This window comes from Bacillus rossius, chromosome 3 (assembly GCF_032445375.1).
Source record: "Bacillus rossius redtenbacheri isolate Brsri chromosome 3, Brsri_v3, whole genome shotgun sequence".
NCBI classification, from domain to species: Eukaryota; Metazoa; Arthropoda; class Insecta; order Phasmatodea; family Bacillidae; genus Bacillus; species Bacillus rossius.
Genome location: NC_086332.1, coordinates 88661963 through 88682684, shown reverse-complemented (window position 1 = coordinate 88682684; position 20722 = coordinate 88661963).

Sequence of the window (20722 nt, the reverse complement as noted above, 5' to 3'; positions counted from 1 at the left end):
AAAAACAACCAAATTAATAACAATTAAAAAATAATTCATTCAAGGGAAATTATGTCCAATTGTTCAATAATCATGTATTGTCAAATATGTCATTTAAGTCCAAAACTGGTCGGAGCTGTTTTCCCGCGCTTCACGTGTCTTGGCGCGAGGTCGCGCGGCGCCCTCGCGCTCAGTTGCCGTCGGGAGCTCACAGGGGTCAGTCGCTCCGCGAACGCAGAGCCTACAGATTTCGCGCCATGTCCAAGTAATCACCAAAGTTTAAGTTTATTAAATCCTTTTTTCAGCTCTGCCCCCGACCCCAATCAGTCGTACGTCATTTCGTGCGACTCATAACTTAACGCTTTTATTCCCAACAGGGAGGTTTCTATTTACTACGTAATTTTCATGTCCTGAGCAGACGGACAGCGTAAATGAGTCTTACGCAGTTTTCAGGTTTCGAAGCCAGTTAATCATTTGTCATAGGCTCCTAGTCAGCCTCGTGTGTCGAGTTCTAACTCGTTAATCTACGTATTTACGATTTATCTTATTTAACTGTGTAACATCTATAGTGCAATCTAACCACGTAATAACTGTTTCAAGCTGTAATAAGTGACTGTGACTTTTATGTTATTATCTAGCTGGGCATACGTACATTTCGGGACATTAACGTTTTGTAACAGGTTAGATTGCAAATAACTTTAGAACATTCAATTGTATGTGCTGTTTTACATGTTAACATCATTGACTGCATAAGCCGTTGCAGCATAGTAGCTCCGCGATTATCTGCCGCATCCTTCACGTCGATAACGGCCACAGTATAAGTCCGCACATACTGTTTTGCTATCTATCCTGGTTGCGCGCATCGTCTACGTATAGAGATTCGCGTGCCGCGACGGTCAGACAACAGACGCGGCCAGTCCTTGGACAAGCGTGTGTAACGGTTTTTAATAAAGTGCAGTGTCGTGTCAATCAGTTTACCATTTATTTATAAGGCGTCCTGGGTGGCCTGAACAGCCCGGGTAGTTTTCGAACCGCGACGCGCTCCTGCCTGCAGCCACGAGGCCGAATCCTCGTTTTTGCCCCCTGATATCATTTTCAACTTAATAATTACTAAAGAACTTAAACAGGCAGCAGGAGTGGGGTCATATTAATATCAGTTGTTCTAGCCTGTGTTTATTAAGGTAAGTAGTTAAGCTGTTCAGAAGAAAAATTAGATACAAATATTGACTTGATGTATGCTTTTGGACACACGCCATTGCTAAGGACACGAATGTCTGTAGAAAAAAACTACAAAAAAATACAAATTAAGCAAAAAATTGCTGTTGTCAACAGGATATAAACACCACATAATATTCCATAACAGTAATATGGTCAACAAACAAAGAAAAACAAAGAAAAATGGACTAACAGAACGAAAAAAAAAAAAAAAACACAATCAAAATATTCCTGGTCAACATGTGTGTGTGTATATGGTAGGTGGGGGCAATTGTCCGCAGGGGGCAAGTGTCCGCATCGATGTTATATCGATTTTAACTATCGATTACTGAGTCAGTCTCGCCTCAGTAGGTTAATAGTGCAAGTTAGTTGTATCTCGAGTACTCGTGGTTAAGGGGATTGGTGCACCAGCATCGTATTAAAAATAACAATATATTTGTTAATGATTCAGCTGCTAGAGAAAATTTGAACCATTCTGGTGTAAAAAATTTTTTTAATTTTTATATTTTAATTTAGTTATTGCTGATTTTCGGGAATTTTTTAAATTCAAGCTTTATTAAAAAACTATAAAGAATTCCGTGGTAAAACTTTCGCAGATAAATTTTCAGACACGGTAGATATGACTGTGACCATTATTTTATCTGTAATCATTATTATTTTAATGTATTTACAATTTGAATTTTAATAACTGAGCTGCTACGAAATTGCGTGATATTCATTTGCGAATTTAATAACATTCGCGTTTTCATTTTTAATTCAAATGCCAACATATCTGTCGGCTGAATGATTGACTTTATTTTAGTCTTTAGTTTATTGCAGTCGGACCTAAAGTAAAAACGTAGCTGTAGAAGTTTGAGCAGCGTGCAAGCTCGGATACGAGAAATTATGGAGCGCGCTGGACAGTAGTGACACCTTGCGACTGTTTCCCCAACTTTTTGCAGCCAGCCCACCCTGCCACAGCTGTCTGCTGTTTACGAAGGGGAGACGGGATTTCGCGCGAAACTGATATGAAGGTCAACGTACTCATTTTCAGTAGATAAAGAGAACGTGCTTGGTCTAGCTCGGCGTATAATTGAATGGTTATTCTCTGTTATTATTTAGCACAGTGATTTAGCCAGATGTTTTTTTGTTGTAAGCGTAATGCGTGAACCGTTCATAAACTATACTCAACATGTATCCGTATAATTACGTTTGAATTTTTTTTATGACAGGCATCAATGTTAACAAGTTTATTAAGCCACAATAGACTTTTTTCAGAAAAATAAGTGTAGCAGTAAACACTCAACATAGTCTCACACAAAATCAGTTTACATGAATGCAGTTTTAAGAAGTAAGCTACGTAAATAATAGTTAAACATTATTTAATATCTGCTGGTAACGTTTCCAAAGTATCAGCTTCGCCTTCATTCACAAACAATTTTCGTGAGCTTATTAGTTTATTTTGCTGGCGTTTCGTTGGTGACTGTTAGGACTGCAAAATTAGTAAACATTTTTCACCCTATCCTGAGTTAAATCTAAGTGTGCGCGGTTAGATGAGGACCTAGATGTGTCTCATGCTTACGCCTTTACACTCTACTCATGCGGGGTATTAACCATGCGCGTAAGGGCGCGTTGCCAATGACTTGTACGATAGTCTCAACAATCCCCTACGGACTCGAAAAATGTCACCTGCTCATTGGCTACTTGACTTGTGACAACTGTTTGTTGTAATGCCTGTGATTCATCGTTGATTTTGTTGAGGAGTTTTCAGTGATTCAGAGCCTCCCATTTAACTGTGGCCGAATTGAAGAAGCAGTACAAATGTTACATGCTTGAATCCATAGCGAATGGAAACCACAAATATTTACTGATGTAGTGGTTAGTAAAAAATATATATATTATTCGTTTCGCGTCCATCGCTTCGCGCCATGTTGGCTCCTATATTATATGGATTTACAAAATATAACGATTCATTTACGACACTTAAGAAAAGGTGCGTAGGATTTTAAGAATTCACTTGAATTAATATTTAAGAACATATTTCAGGATAACTTGTGAAGACGCTCGTACAGACGGCACCGGTTGTGATGACTCATTGTTACCAGAGCAGGGGCCACGCATGTGAAACCTCAACACAACTCGAAAATCAGTAAGTGTTACATTGAAATGTGTCCGCTACAAATGTTCAGGAATTATAATTTTGAAATCGAGTAGAAATATTCCTGCAATTAGCATTAGGTATATTTTAATAGACATTGAAAGCGAATCATTAAGTAGCTTCAAAATCCAAATACCAGAATACAGATAGTCTGTAACAATACAGACCTCTCCGACTAGATATGGTCTAGATTGTTAATAGTAACACATTTGAAAAAAAACTGACTAGTTACTGAATATGTTGAAATTTTGTAAACCTGTTACTTTAGATGATTGGTGATGTAATAATGTCTCTTGGAAACTACATAAGATTTTAACTGCTTTTATTTCGCAAATCACCATGGCGGCCATTTTACGATCACGATTTAGTTCTTAAATTTTAAATTAGTTTATTTGTTGAGAGCCTGGTACAATGTGTCTGACCACTAAAGCGATCCGAGCCGCGTAGTGTATACTACTGCGAGGTTGCCGAAGTAGGCTCGGGTCGGGACGAATTTCGCTGTGAAAAAACAAAGGTTTTTAATACATGGAAAATTATCCCAAAGCCGAAAATTTGTACAGTAGTAGAATGAACATTTCTTAGTAACACGTCAAAAGTTTAAGTACTGCCGCAAACCTTGTGCGTCACACCAAAAACGAGCAGTTAAGTCCAAAATGACATTTTTTTGCAACGATCCACAATAATGGATATTGCAAATGCAGTTTATGGAGTAGACCGTCAGTATGGAACCCAAAATAATCTAGAAACATTGCCCTATCTGAGGATAGTGATAAAAAGCACAAAGTTTAAACATGTTTCTATAAAATAGACCATTTAAATCATTAAAGTTAACGAATTCACTTTCATTAAATTTTAAGGAAATATCTATACATCTTACATAAACTTAAAGATCCCAACGTGGAAATCGCTTAAAGTAAACGTTGTTGCATATTTATTCATCTTTAAATTGGTATATTTTTTAAGTGTCTCATACAATTAGTCTGACCACTAAAGCGATCCGAGCCGCGTAGTGTATACTACTGCGAGGTTGCCGAAGTAGGCTCGGGTTGGGACGAATTTCGCTGTTAGGAAACAAAAAATTTTAATACATGGAAAATTATCCCAAAGCAAAAATTTTGTACATTAGTAGAATGAACATTTCTTAGTAACACGTCAAAAGTTTACCGATGAAACCTTGTGATCACACCAATAATGAGCAGTTGAGTCCTTAATGATAATTTCTACAATGATCCACAAAAATGTTTCGTAAATTTAATAACTTTAATACTTTTTTAAGTTGGTTCTCATGATGGCACCAAAGTAATATAAAAGAATGTCCTACATGGTAATTGTGATAAACACCTCAAAGTTTAAACGTCCTATTATTAAATTGGTAATTTTAATCATAAAAAGTAAGAAAAAAAAATTTTTTTTTTATAGAAATTTGACTACATGTTACACAAATTTGTTGTGCGTAGCGTCAAAATCACTTCATAAATATTGTGTTTTTTTTTTTCAAGTTTAAAATGTGTATATTTTGAGTGTCTGGTACAATAGTCTGACCACTGATGTATTTCAAGCTGCGTAGTGTGTTTGCAGCAGTGTTAAAGTCGCTTGTGCTGGGACGTTTTTTGCTCCAGAAAACTAAGGTTTTTAATGTATGGTAATTCCAGACTGAATTTTACTCTGAAAGAATAAACGTTTCCTAACTACAAGTGATTTTTTCTGCAAACGTAGATAAAAATCTTCCAGGATGCGATTTGCTTAGGTAAAAATGTTAGTATGATCGACTCTTTAATTTCTAAATTATAAATAAATCACAACAATAGAACTTCCTAGAAAGTTGTGATAAACTGACGATATTGCGCGAGTAGCAGACCCGTACGTGACTACAGAGAAAGGCTATTTTCCTTGACCGTTAGGATTTCTGGGACGAACACCCTCTCACAGCTAGAGTCATAAAATACGGTCAAACTCTTGCAAAAACATCCACCACCACTCTTTGCCACTAGCAATTCAACGAAGTCAGCTAGGTGCAGCACTCCAATAAATTAACTTAGAAAAAAATACTAAATATGTAATTCTATCAATACATTTTACAACACAACTTATGTTTTATTTATTTTCTGGAAAAAATAATATTATCATACGAATTATGTTATTAAAGTGACAAAACTCACATTTACGGTGTATCGTTTTCTTCAATTGTTATGTAGTAAACTAATTTTATACAATTAAATATATATATATTTTATAATATAGGCTACATTAAAATTTTGCGTAGTTCTGATCGAAAATAATATAATGTATTAGAAATAAAAAAATAATTATATTTTTTGGTATTAAAATAATTTTTAATAATTAAATTTTTATAACAAAATACGAACACACATATATAAAACCAGAGGTCCTCTAAAATTTTGATTTACAAGTTCCAAGCAGAAATTGTTTATTGTTAATTTTAATGTATCAAAAATCATTCATATAAGAAAAAAGAATATGTAGTATATCTCAATAGATGTAACATGAGTACACCCTATCATATGCATTAAATATATTTTAAGTAATCCTTAAATAAGACCAAGTTTATTGAGTGTCGCAGTACGCAGCGTGTTTCTAAGCACGCCGGCCGCGAAAGATCAGTACGGCCGCAGTACACTGCAACGCTCGAGCAGCTTTCATGAGGCAACTAATTATGCTAGACTCTTTATAAATATACTATCTTAAAGCTAAAAGTATAATTATAACCATTTATTTAGACATTTTTTCGCATTGGGCTCTTCAAATCGGTGTAAATCGTATTTTTATCTGGGTGGCACAGATAAAAAAATATATGTCGTGAATTAATCGCTTTATATATTATATCATATCTTAAATATTAAAAATTTAATTTTTTTCTTACATTAATGGGTGTATTACAGTTTCTAGATTATTTTGGTAGGTTTACGGACAGTCAAAATTAAAAACTGTATACTTGGGTAGCATTTTAATGGACTGATGTAAGTTGCTGTCACCTAGGACTTAAATGCAAATTTTCGGTGATAACGCACAAGGTCTACAGCGGTAAACTTTCGGTATATTATTAAGCATAGTCAACTCTACCACAGTACAAAAATCCAGCTTTGGACAAATTTTTCGCAGGTTTGTGCCTTTTTAAGTCTTGGTTTCCTGGAGTAACACGAAAGTCTACGCGGGGAAGGGCGGCTACCTGATCCGAGAATGGATAGGGCGAGATGGGAAGCGAAGATAAGATCTGGTTTCGTGGTTCGCTTTCCGTCCGTGTTGGAGAGAGAGAGAGAGAGAAAGGCGATATTGTGGAAGACCTTCGAAAGATTCCCGCTAGATGGCAGGCCTCAGAGCTGCAACCTCCGACAACCTCCCCTCACGGAAGCTCTCTCGCCACTAACTTGCCAAATCTAAGCCGCTAGCTTATATACGTGCTGGCTGGCCTTACAGTAGTAATAAACAAGCATTTATGAAACACTTAAGCTCATTTCCAACAAATTCTGACGAATGACTGTTTTTTGTCCTGCACCAATCCCCTTAATGGTCATTCGGGAGCAGAAAAATGAGGTAAGTCAGATATTTATATGTTTATTATTTATATTTTCGTGACTTCTCTTTAAAGTTCTAAAAGAATAGAGCTACTTATTAAAACTGTAGAATGTTCTGTCCTAAAGTGTTATTGATTATCTTTGAAATTAATGCTTAATTTTTATTTTTTTTTTGTTTACAAAAAAAAGTAGCTCATTATTTAAACATTACAAAATGGGGCAAGTCTCCTCACTTTATTTGGGGCAATTGTCCGCACTCTTCCGATTGCGGACATTTGCCCCTTGTCTGCTCCATTTTTGCAAAACCTTTTTACTTTCCTTTTTTTCTAATGGAGTTATAAATAGTGAAAATAAATGTAGTATTTCTACTAACTTAAAGGTTTACTTATACCCATCAAGTCTTTCACTTTAAAATTAATATCTACCTGCACATGTAACATTCGTGTACTGACTTTAGTTGGATACATACCTACTCTAAAGGTTTGTTATGTTCCAGGAACTATGTGAGGAAAAAAACTTACAAACCCATGACAGCAGAGCAATTCAAAGTCGCTTGTTCGTTAGTTCAAAGAGGGTTCTCGGTTCGTAGAGCTGCAAAAGAAGTTGGATTCGATGAAAAAACACTACGAAATAGACTGAAGGCAAATAAAGCAAGTGGGCAATTTGGGAGGAAGAAGACATTCACCAAGGAGCAGGGGGATGCTTTGGTTAAACATTGCATTCAACTTGACAAAAGGTACTTTAGTTTGATCCTTAAATCATTACGTATTCTCTTTTATCAATATGCTGATGAAAATGAAATTCCCCACCAATTTTCAACCGAGGCGAAATTACCCGGTAGAGACTTCACTCGGGATTTCATGAAAACGAAATACCTGTGAACCTGTCACTACGAGTGTAACGTAAGACAAGTGTGGCTAGAACTATGGGCTTTAATCGGGTCCAATTATCGATGTATTTTAATAATTTGGAGGCCACATTGACAACATTTCAATTTGGTCAAAAACAAATTTACAACATGGACGAAAGTGGGGTACAAACGGTGCCAAACAAACTTCCAAGACATGTAGCACCAACAGGGAAAAGGGATGTTTCCAAAACAGTCGCAGCTGAACAAGGTCAGACTGTTACAGCTGTCTGTGCTATGAATGCCACTGGTCATTATGTACCTACCTCCTTTTTTCATATATGCACATAAAAGAATAAATCGTTTGCTAATCAAAGGAGGGCCTACTGGATGCGACATGGGTATAACGGACAAAGGATATATGACGACAGTCACTGTTATAAATAAGAAGTTCACTGCAGTTTTATCATCTTGAGTCTTTAATTGCACATATGTACAGGCTTACACTTTTACATTGTTCCTGCCACACAACATGGCCGCCCGGATATTGGTTACCATGTCGCCAACATAACATCTTACATTTCCTTTACTTTACACCCAATAAACTACAACCAGTTCACATAGTTAAATGGCCAAACAACAGTATATGTTTACATTTCAAGTTTACATACAAAACACTACAATTAGCTCACATGCAACTGTGACTGTTTCATCTCCATATGTCTACAACTAATTTACATAATCCTCTAAATAGCGAGGCCTTCTAATAGCGCTTCCTGGCCTAAGGGTTGGCAATAAATCGAGCATTGTTTCTTCACTACCACTGACGGAAGCAGAACCCAGATCAATAATAGAAGTAGCACTTTCACAGTCTCTTGGCAAGTCAGTATAACAACCTGAAGGCACATTATTTACAAAGCCAGGCACTGTCCTTAAGTGTTTTCTGTTTCTCCGGTAGACAGTGCCATCTAATGTCTTAAGCAAATAAGAGCGAGGTGTATCATATTTACTAACAATAGTGGCTGGGTTCCACATATTACCTTGTTGAACTCTAACAAACGGATTTGGATGCAATTCAGGGAGGGCTTTCGCACCCCTATCAAAGTACAACTTCTGACTCTCCTGACGTGCTTGTAATCTATCAGGAACATCAGCATGAATGTGTGGTTTAAGCAGATCTGAGTGAGTGGGAATTTTGGACTTCAATCGACGGTGCAACAGCATTTGAGCTGGGGACAGTTGAATACCAGGAATATGAGTATTTCTGTATTCAAGTAGTGCTAGAGATATGGGGATTTTACACCCTGATACCTTCCATAACATACGCTTTGCAATATCCACTGCTTTTTCAGCAAGCCCATTAGACTGAGGGTAGTGTGGACTAGTGGTTTGAACTTTAAAATTCCAACATTCAGCAAACTTCTTAAATTCATAGCTGTTGAAAGGCACATTATCCTAGACAATTAAATCTGGACTACCTAAACTAGCAAAAACATGTTCCAACTGTTTGATTACTTCAGTTGATGATATCTGTATGAAGTTTCACTTCTAACCATTTAGAGTAGTAATCGATGACAACTAAGAAATTCTTCCCTGCGAACTGTAAGATATCCATTCCCAAATGAGCCCAAGGCCGGTCAGGTATTGGATGTGGCAACAACGGCTCCTTAGTGTTGCATCTTTGTTAGGTTTAACAAACTTCACATCTACCAACAAGTATTTCAATGTCCTGGGACATAATTAGGCCAGTAAAGTGCCTCTCTGGCTCTGGCTTTACATTTACTGATCCCAAAGTGAGTTTCATGGATTAAAGATAGCATGGCTGGTCACAGAGATGCAGGCACAAATATTTTTAACCCAACAAAAATCAAGCCATCTACTACTTCCAACAAATGCTTTAACCTCTAAAACATTTTACAGGAATCAGGTAACAAGTGTTTTGAAACAGGCCAGCCATCAGAAATAACCTTCATGAGGGCCGAGAGTTGGGGATCCTGTGCCGGAGCTTCTCTGAACTGCTCTTTTTTTTTCTTCAGACATGGGTAGATTGGACACCAATGAATGAAATGAAAACTGCAAGTCATCATGGGAGTTATCATCACTTCTCAGAAATGCCCGAGACAAAGCATCTGCAACATACATTTCAGACCCTGGTTTGTGGACAACTGTTACTGAATATCGCAGCAATTTAAGCCTAATATTTTGAATGCGAGGTGTCAACACATTTAAGTCCTTATTCATGATGCCTACAAGTGGTTTATGATCACTGTGAACTGTTACTGGCCTCCCATACATAAATTAATGAAACCTTTCACAAGCAAAATTTACAGCCAAAACTTCAATTTCAATTGGTGCCCACTTCTGTTCGGAGCTAGTTAGACTCCTTGATGCAAATGCAATCGGCTTGTCATTCTGTAAGGCACAGCAGCCTATTCCCAGAGAGGATGCATCAGTTTGGATTATGAGTTCCAGGCTTGGGTCATAGACCTCTAAAACAGGTGCACAAGAAATGAGATTTTTCAACAATTCAAATGCTGAATCCTGTTCACCTGACCACTGCCAAGATTAATCGCTGTGAGTAAGGAGTCTCAAAGGAGCAGAGACTTTTGCTAGATTAGGAATGAATCTTCCTACATACTTTACTAAGCCAAGAAAACGTAACAACTCTGTCTTATTACAGGGCATTGGCATGGACACAATAGCTTCAACATGTATTGTTTCTGGCTCAATACCTTGTGCAAAGATTACATTTCCAACATAGCTTACACGAGATGCTTGATACTGAAACTTAGATTTATTAAGCTTGACATTACATTCTCTAGCTCTGCACAATACCTTACGAACTATTGACTCTAAATCAGACTGAGTGTTTGCTCTCATAATAATGTCATCAAAGTATTCTTAACTCCATCAATATCACTAAATATCTCAGTTGTTTTCCTCTGAAATATCTCAGGAGCACAACTAATTCCAAAAGGTAGGTAGGCGATTAAATTTAAACCTCCCAAACGGTGTTACAAAACAACACAGCTCTGAGCTTGCCTCATCCAGAGTGACCTGTAAAAAACCATTAGACAAATCACATGCTGCATAGTACTTGAACCCTACAATTATTACAATATAATAAAATGGCTTACGTCACGCCCGCCATTTGGATTCTAGAAACGTTGCACTTTTCGTTACGACTGCCACTATGAAAATCCTTATTTTTAATTTTTGATAATCTGGAAAATTTTAAAATTAATAAACAATAAATTAATTTTTTTTAATTAATAACATTCAACATCTTGGATTATAATGTCATGGCGCCAAATTAAAGTAAGTATTATCGTTCAAAGGTTGGGAAAAATTAAAAATATATATAAAAAATTTATAATTAACATAATAATAAAAATTTAATTTAAAACACAATAACATCACGGAGTCTTCCGTTTGAAACCTGTGAGAGCAATATATATATATGGCGACGTATCATTCCTCCATGGAATCGACTGACAGACTGACCTCCCACCGACGCCGATTCATCATATTGCCATCCGGGGCAGTAAGCGTGGGCGAGGCCAGAAACCAAAGTTTCTATAACTCGCTAAGTGCATAGTTATTCAGGTGCACCCCACACTGGTGAAGAATCATTTGAATCGACGGCGGGGGTGCGTGTCTTGTGGGATAGGTTTGGCACACTGGCCTGTGTGTGCGCTGGTAGGTTGTGTAATGCTATAAAAGTTATGTGTACCTAGTTCGGCGGGGGAGTGAAACTCCCCACCAGTTAGATCGGCTAAATGGCGTGATGTAGTGTCGTGTTGGTGTGCATTAGAGGCTTGTCGGTGTGCTGTAATTATAAGTGACCTAGTTAAACTCGGGTGTGGTGTGAAGTGTAAAGCTGTGCGAGCCGCTCCTACTAACCCCTGGGAACACATAACTTGCAAGGGTAGTTAGCCCATTAGTGCATGTAACAGGTAATTCAGGCCGACACTCGCACAGGCATATAATCGTGTGGTCATGTTGGTGGTACGGTAAAAGAAATTACATGGATTAGTAAACCTCTGGCCACTTTAAGGACCGAACTACTGCATTCCGACATAGCTCGGTCAAAGTTAGGCTAAGTCAGTATTGCTGTAGCTAGCCCCCAGGCTGTTGTCTTCTAGCACCTGTAAAATAGAGTGACGATAGTGAATTTTATTTCCAATGAAGGTCATCCTGTTTTATTATTTGGGCGATAAATTCCTTCGTCCAAACTTTTTTTATTTAATTTTTAATATTTCATATTAATTATTATTATTTATTTTTTTATCAAATTAAACCTAGACTCAGGCCAGTGTGTGCCACGAACCGACTGTTTCTAGTGTGCACACCACAAGTAAACAACAGTGCAGCACTGAATTTGAACTGAACACCAGCTCCATGAACAGACTCCTGTTACTCCTATCATGAACAGGCCAGTGGCAAGGACGTTTGTCAGCACTTCAAGCTTGGACCCAGCCACCTTGATGCATCATCCAGCCAAGCATTGGGCAGAGGCCATGCCCACGTTTTCAGGAAGGGTAACAGAGAACCCCATATGATTTCTGAAAAGATTCGAGGAGTACGCTGCCACATTTAATCTCAGCGAGACGGAAGTACTGAAATGCCTAAACAGCGCATTGAAAGGGCAGGCATTTTACTGGTGGGAAATGCTAAGCGCAACCACTAGTAGCTACGCCCACTTCCAGGCCATGTTCCGCCAGCAATATTGGAGTCTGCACATCCAAAGCAACTTGGGTGCACAGCTCCTTACCGGGAGGTATGACCCCAGGAAGGGAACAACATTGGAGGCTCACTTGTCTACAATGTTTGAGAAAACCAGGTACCTCGACCTGCCCATGACGGACGAGGAGTTTGTAGCGGCCATCCTCACACAGCTGCAGCTAAAATACCAAAAACAGCTGTCTGGCCTACCCTACAGAGACATCACCGAGTTCAGGGAGCGGCTTCTGAACTACGACAAGTTGGAGAAGTTGTACAGGGTACCGGCGCATAAGGAAGAGAACGAAAAAGTGCCTCACCACAACCGCCAGCCACCCCTGAATAACTACTGGCAGAACCGGGACAATAAGCCCAGGGACAACCGACAAGCGGCTGTCAACGTGATGAGTTGGCAACCGAGGGGCAGAGAACAAAGCTCCTACGGTAGATACACCGCGAGCCAGCGCAAAGGGCCCTACAGCAAGAAGAAGACCTGGTGGTCAAACTCGCGCAACTACCACAGCGACGAGGAAGCATACCATCGCAAGAAGCAGGACGGCCGCAAGGACAACCGCCGCCGTTCCTACTCACCGGAAGTACGGCCTCCCAGGGAGTCACGTGTTCGATGCCACAGATCATCGTCAGAAGACGAACGAGAGTACGCGAGGAAGCACCGCAAGACGGAGGAGCCTCGGTACCAGGGACGACACGACAACAACCGAATGCCACCCCATTATGCCCCCCAGACACCAGAGATCCATGGCGGCCATTCCTACAACAGCCAGTTCTCTGGCAACAACCGAAGGTACCAGAATACAACATTTCCACCACCATTCCAGGCGCCATAAACAGGTCATCAGACTGCATACTATCAGCGAGGAGAAGTGAATCCAGTAGCAGCTGAATTCAAAGCTGCAGTGTCCAGCGTAGCAGGACCAAGATCATGGAATCACAACGAGGGACAACCACATGTTCAAGGTGGACATGCCAACCAGGGCACGTTAAACTACAACGGGTTTCCGTGAGATCGCCCCGAACAGAAACCCACTATTCAGGCTCAGGGGTACAAAACGATACAACTCCAGTATACAGTTGCATCAGTTACGACAAGTTTATATGCACTGTCATGTTAAGGGAAAGTGAGGGAAAATTTTTGTGTAACGAGAATGATGAAAACTCAGTTCACCAAGTATGTATAGTTTGTCCACATGTGACATTAAAAATTGGAGAATGCAATGTAGATGCATTGATAGACAGTGGCGCTGAAGTCACATGTATCAGCGAGGGGTTGGTGAACTACCTCGAACATCAGGGCATAAGATTACCAAAGATTCCAGTGCCAGCACTCAAGATTATAGGAGTGACATCAAGGGCTTGCCCTATAGTAAATAGACAGGTGCTGATCACAGTACATGGCTTAGGCAAACCTAAGGACAAGACTGCATTAGTTGTGAAGGGCCTAGCAAAACCACTTATAATAGGTACTGATTTTCTATCACAGTTTGGCGTATGTGCTATCCATTCGAGTGACTGTGAAACTCCAGTCTCACTCACTGGCAAGTGGCATGTAAGAGACAATTTTGTAGGAATATTGTTTGATGAACCCATGCACAGGCACATATACAACAGCCAAACAAGTGAGCAACTTCAGGCATCACTAAAAGATATTAGGCAGTCACTACAAGAGGTGAAAAGTGTGTCACCCAGCCAGCTGCAACAACTGTTCAGTGTACTGGGAAACTTCCAGTCAGTATTTTCTGACAAGCCAGGCAGAAACAAATTCTACCAAGCTAGAATCAAAATTAATGAAGAGGCACTGTACCACCCCAAATGCTATCCCATTCCGGTGAAGTACGTACAAGAAACCACAGCCTACCTACAATTTATGATTGATTGGCAAGTAATCAGGAGAGAAGCGAGCCCCTATGCTAACCCCATAGTGTGTGTGAGTAAACGAGACGGAACAGTGATACTGTGTCTCGATGCTAGGGAGCTAAACAAAATTACAGTAAAATACAGGGAAAGTCCTGTACAAACAGCAGAGATTTTGAGATTGTATCAAGGTGTGAAGTATCTCACTACCATGGACCTGTCGTCAGGCTGTTGGCAGGTACCATTAGAGCCTAGCTCCTGCCAATATACCTCATTTATATTTCTAAATCAACAGTATGTGTTTACAGTCATGCCATTTGGACGGTGTAACGCAGTGGCTGACTCACAAGATGTTTAGACGCAACCTTAGGACCCGAGTGTCAGGGATTTGCAAGGGCATATGTCGATGACATATTGATAACATCATCAAGTTTTGAAGAACACATGCAGCATGTTGCCACAGTACTGCACAGACTGCAAGAGGCAGGCATGACAGTCAAAATTATAAAATCTGTTTTCTGCAGAGAGGAATTACCCTTTCTAGGACACATCCTCACACCTGAAGGCATCAAGACAGCCCCAGATAAGCTGCAGAACATCCAGGAATTTCTTACGCCTAGGAATGTGAAATAGCTGAGAGTTTTCCTAGGCATCATTGGTTTTTACAGGATATACTCTAATCAAGTAGCACAGTGTGCAGTTCCTCTGTTTACCTTACTAAAGAAAGGTCAAGAGTGGGTTTGGAATGAAGAGCATGAACAAGCCTTCATCAGTCTGAAGAACTTGTTCCTGACAGAACATGTTATTTGCCATCCAACCCACGGAAAATAATTTTTACTGTACACAGATGCCTCAGACACAGCCCTAGGATGCAAGCTAGCACAGGAAGAAGATGGAATTGAGAAAACTGTTGCTATGGCTAGTCGCACCCTAAGCCAAGCAGAGAAGAATTATACAGTTACAGAGCGAGAGGCTCTTGCCATAATATGGGCACTCCAGAAGTACAGAGATATGTTACTTGGAGAAACTGTAAAACTGTTAACTGACCACCAAGAATTAACATGCCTTAAGGCAGGCAAGCTATTTGGGAGCCGCCTTACCAGATGGTTTCTGCTATTGCAGGAATATGATATAATGACGTCCCTCGGCTTCAGGTCCCCGTTTTCCCGTTGAAATAAATGTCCTGTTATGCCCGTACTGCCCTCGTCGGAGAGGTGTGGGTCCAGGCCAACGTGGCCGGGACCGGGAAAGGCGGGACCTGGAGGGAGAGTGAAGTGATTGCGAGGAATGTTGGTAGGTTGTCGCAAGCAGAACACGGCATTAACGAATTTCACGAGCCGTCTTTTATTAACGCTTATAAAGTCCTGCCGCAGCCTGGCGGAACCGTCGCGGAACAAGTGCCCTACCACGGCGACACGGACTCCCTGATGACGGGGCGATTCTCAAATACGTTTCGGCGCGAATCGTAAAGTTTATTAATGCTAGGCTGACCCAGTGAGAGAGGGCCCGAAGACGGAGCGCTGTACATACGCGGCCCGTTACGTAATGTTCCGTGGACGGCGAAAAGTTCAGAGACTCGTAGCACCACGTTCGCGTTGTAGAAACTGCCCGCTAGACACGTCTCCCGATGACTCGTAAGTTAACAATGCTAAGCTGATTCGCGGTGGCAGCTCAGCTGCCGTGACCGACTGCGGACTGAGCGAACGTTCAATCCCGAGCGCAACGTGCGCGGCTCGCGGAGCAACGAACACGTCTGTCTCCGCTCGAGACCAGGACGCGACTCACTCTCCCCGCTCGCCCGCGGGCCGGCGCCCGCGGCTGGCGGGGAGGGAGGGGAAATCGGCCGGCGTGGGAGAGAGCTCCGCCCCGCGGCGCGCCAGGCTGCGATTACATACTACGGCGAAACCCTTCAGAAAGTTATTGAATTATTTACAAAGACTTACACGAGACATTAATGAATAAATAAGTTATTTACATTTAAGACCCTTGATCGTTTGCAAATCTATATATACACAGACATAACCCTCACTGGCATGCTAGGGCGCACGCGGGTGCGTCCCTGGCCGTCGCACTCCACTGGGGACACACAGGGAGGACGTTGACGAGGCATAACGGCCTGAGGGAGCCGAGGAGACACTTGGGTCGACGTCAATACATATACAACATATTAAAGGATCTGCCAACACCACTGCAGATTACCTAAGTCGCCTGCATGAACTGCAAGAGAGTTCAACATTAACGTCCAACTGCCAGAAGGAATTCCTAGTGGCACCAGTATCAACAGAAGTATTCAAAACAAATTCTAAGCTCCGAGATACCTTGAAGGACCTACAGAGTAAACAACAAGCAGATGACTACTGCAGGAGCACCATCACACAGCTGCAGAAACAGTCAGCTGACAATAAAATTCACCAGCATTTCTGCCTATCAGAAGACAATGTTTTATTTGCCCAGTCCAAGAGAAGAGGCATATTTGAAGACCACTGGAAACCAGTGATACCAGTTGACCTGAGACAGCCAGTCACCTGGGAACTACATGTAGCATTGGGACATGTAGGGAGCAAAAAGCTCATTGAGGCTTTGAGTAGGCAAGTGTATTGGCCTAACATGTCTCGTTATGTAAGTAAGGTCACAAGTGCCTGTGACCTATGCCAGAAGGTGAAGCCACCTGGACAACACCTGCATGGAGTGTTGCAACCCATCATTCCAACAGCACCATTGGAATTGTTATCAGTAGATTTATTTGGCCCCCTACCACAGTCAAAGGGAGGAGTAAAGTATGTATTTGTAATGCAAGATGTATTCACCAAATTTACTAAATTGTATGCAATTGTGAATCCTACTGCAAAATCAGTATTGCAGAAATTGAAACTGTTCACTGAAGAAATTGGTATACCTAAAGTGGTATTATCAGACAAAGGTACCCAGTTTACCAGCGACTTATGGCAGAAGGGAGTCAGAAGACTAGGTGCCGTATCTACTACTATTAGTGTGCGACATCCACAAATAATCCTGTGGAGAGACTCATGAGGTCAATAGGCAGTCTACTACGCACATTATGCTACAGCTCGCAGCAGACATGGCGAAATAAATTGCCATATGTTGAATGTATTATTAATCATGATGTACATGTTTCAATTGGAGTTACCCCTGGAGAAGCTATGAGCCTGGATATATCGGTGGCGATCAACCCGAACTATTTACCCCAATGTGACCAAGTCCCGGAAGAGGCAAGACTACCTACAGGAGAAAAGGTAGAATAATTAGTCAAGATGAAGCTAACAGCAGAAGCTGATATTCGACGAAGGAGAAAACCATCATCAAAAATTTCGAAATTTATAATCGGAGACCAAGTACTGAAGAAGACAACTCCAGTAAGCAAGGCCTGGGAAAATGTAACAAAGAAGTTATTTTTGCTATTTGAAGGACCATATGTCATCACAGACATAGTGCAAGAGAATTGCTACACTCTATCAGAGCCAGCAACAGGCCGACCAGTAGGCCGATATAACATAACGCAGCTAAGGGCATACAAGAGCCCTACCACAATATAAGCAGGACCGACATAAGTTAAAGATGCCTCGTGATGGTACAAGCAATAGTACTATGAACAGCTGATCTCAGTCTAAGTGTGAAGGTCAGACCAAGGATCTGACTGTACAGAAGGTTAAGTGTATTACACTGTGATTATGTGATTTAATATGCCATGTGAGGCGTAATGCAACCACTGTAAATTAAAATGTTGTTAGGCGGAAGTGTGATTACCACTTGTTTCTGTGTTAGAGGTGAAGTGATATGCCACCTATGCAGAATTTATTGTGTGGATATGCGGAAGTGAGATTCCTGCTTGTTTCCTGTATTAGAGGTGAAGTGACATGCCACCTATACAGATGTTATTGTAGCCTGTGAAGCTACTAGTGTATTATGTGTATAATGTATTTATGTATCAGTTGGCTTGCATGATTCTTCGTATGAGTATGAACTCAATATCACTAATGCCTGTACATGGAAACTAGACTTGCCTATTTGTATGAAGCTGTGTATACCTAGTACTGAGAAACGAGAAGAAAAGCTGAGTTTATATAGTGTCGATGAACCTATGTGGTATGAACCCATCCTGCTGTGTAAACATGTGTAAGCACTGGCATGCAAAGCATCTCTAAAAGCACATAGCACTTTGCAACTACAAGCAAGAATTGTAAAGGTTAGTACCTTGATTTATTGATGTTGCTGGTTAATCCAATTGCGAAGCACTTCACTGTGTTATGAAGAAATTACTAAGATTTTATGTTATTTGAAAATTAATATTTAATGTGTTGAAATTATACTTGAAGAAAAAAAAAGAAACTTTAATTGAGAATGTAATATTTTATTACCATATCTGGGATTGATTAGGCATAAGAATGATCTGTAGGATAGCATTCTCCCTAGGATGCAGATTAGAAAAGTATGCACTCATTACGCATACAATCAGATTTAGCTAAATGATTTTATTTATGTCAATACACTGATATTTTATGAAATGAAAACACGAGATTTGCAAAAGAAGTTTTTGAAGATTTATTAAGAAAAGGCCCTATACAAGAAAACTGCGCAATTCCACGACACTAGTCACTCACGGTTGTATAGTCTTCTGTATTGTATTCGTCGAGAATTGTGATGAGTAGCGAAGATTGTAGACCTGAAAAACACAGGATCTAAGCCCTTTGTCGTGAGAAGTGTATATACCTACTCCGGCAATCAAGTGTCCACAAGCAAACTCATTAAACAGGAGTTATAGAGATTTTGAAATCAAGAAAATGCTACTTAAGAAAAAGAAATTGAACATATGATTTTCTAGCATCAAAAGCTATCCTGAAAACAGCATGTTTTGAAACAGCTGATTGGAAAAGAATGTTTATTCACGCCGAAGCCAGGAGCCTCGATCGGTTACAAGACTCGAGTTACTGATAAGAGTAACTAGGATGAAATGTAATATGAGCATTATTCAACCCAGCGAGCCCGCTACGGGCATTGAATGCTACGGGTTAGAACACATAAGCAGTGAAAGATGAGGAGGGAAGATAAGACTCCACAGCTGCGCGAGTTAACCGCAGCCCAAATGAAAAATAAAAGAAGTTGTAAGAAAGTAAACAAGCAACTATTTCTACATAGTCTTGTCTGCTTATAAAAGCAAGATGTAAAAACATAATGAAATATTGATTAGGTATATTACATGTAAATAATATGAAATGCAGAGATTTTGAAATGAGAATGTATTATATGTAAATAGTATGAAATGAAAATGTATGAAATGTTAAGAGGCCTATACAGACAGTCTTCAGGGCGTGATTGCAGGGCCTTTTGTTAAGAAGAATTTGCAGCTTATCATTACAGATAAAACTGTCATGTTTTTTTTGTGTGTATAGGGAAAGGATGGATGGGTCGATCTATAACTTTTATAATGCTTTTTAAAATTCGTAATATAGGTAAAAATATTTCCGAATGTGTGGTTTTACGCAGCTGTTTTATGTATCGTGTATATTGCATACAAAAAAAGTAGACACATACACATTGATAGAGTATTAATCGTTGATTAAAATGGTGTAAAAAAAATACATAGGTCACCACTGAAAAACTCCCAGAATTCTTCTACGACGAAATGCATTTCCGCACATTTATTCTGCCAGGAAGTGTCTCCCTCGCGCGGCGTATTCTTCAGCCGGCGACTGGAGCCGAGGAGTGGGGCTAGCGGCTGCTGTGAAGGCAGCGGAGGGGAAGTTCGTCTGACGGCTGCTCGGTCGCCTTATAAGCGCGTCGGGGTATCGGATATCGCGATAAGTACATGTGTTCACATTAAAAGTGTCTACCGCTGAGGCCGCCTGGTCGGGAAGGGTCATTCCATGCCAAATCAACCAGAAAATAATAATTTTTGGCATCACCATCTCCGAATTAAAAAAACTTGGCAAAGTAGCAGTAGGTGTGCCAGTGGCGAGGCGTGAGGTTTACATGAGGGGAAGCAACAACTCCGTTCACCCAAAAACATGGCCGGGGGGGGGGGGGGGGGGGAGTTTATGGTCCGGGGGCCTTCCCCCGGAAATATATAAGTAGTTTTCTTAACTGAACATTGACTATTCCACAGGTAGAAAAATTTACATTTTTTTTTAATTATAAACTATTTTTGAAAAATAATAATGGTTGACTTACATTATTCTGATAATAAAATACCTACTCTACATTATTTATACTAAGTGGGAGTGTAGTAGGCTATCATCGATATCTGGTACAAAATATATAAACAGACAACACATGGCAAAGTAAGAACTTAAAATAAAGTGAAGAACCTCATAAAAATGTACTTCTTACCTGAAATTTTATATATCAGCTCAATTCTGCGGTTTTTAGTTGCGAAGATATCGATCACATCATCATTGAAAG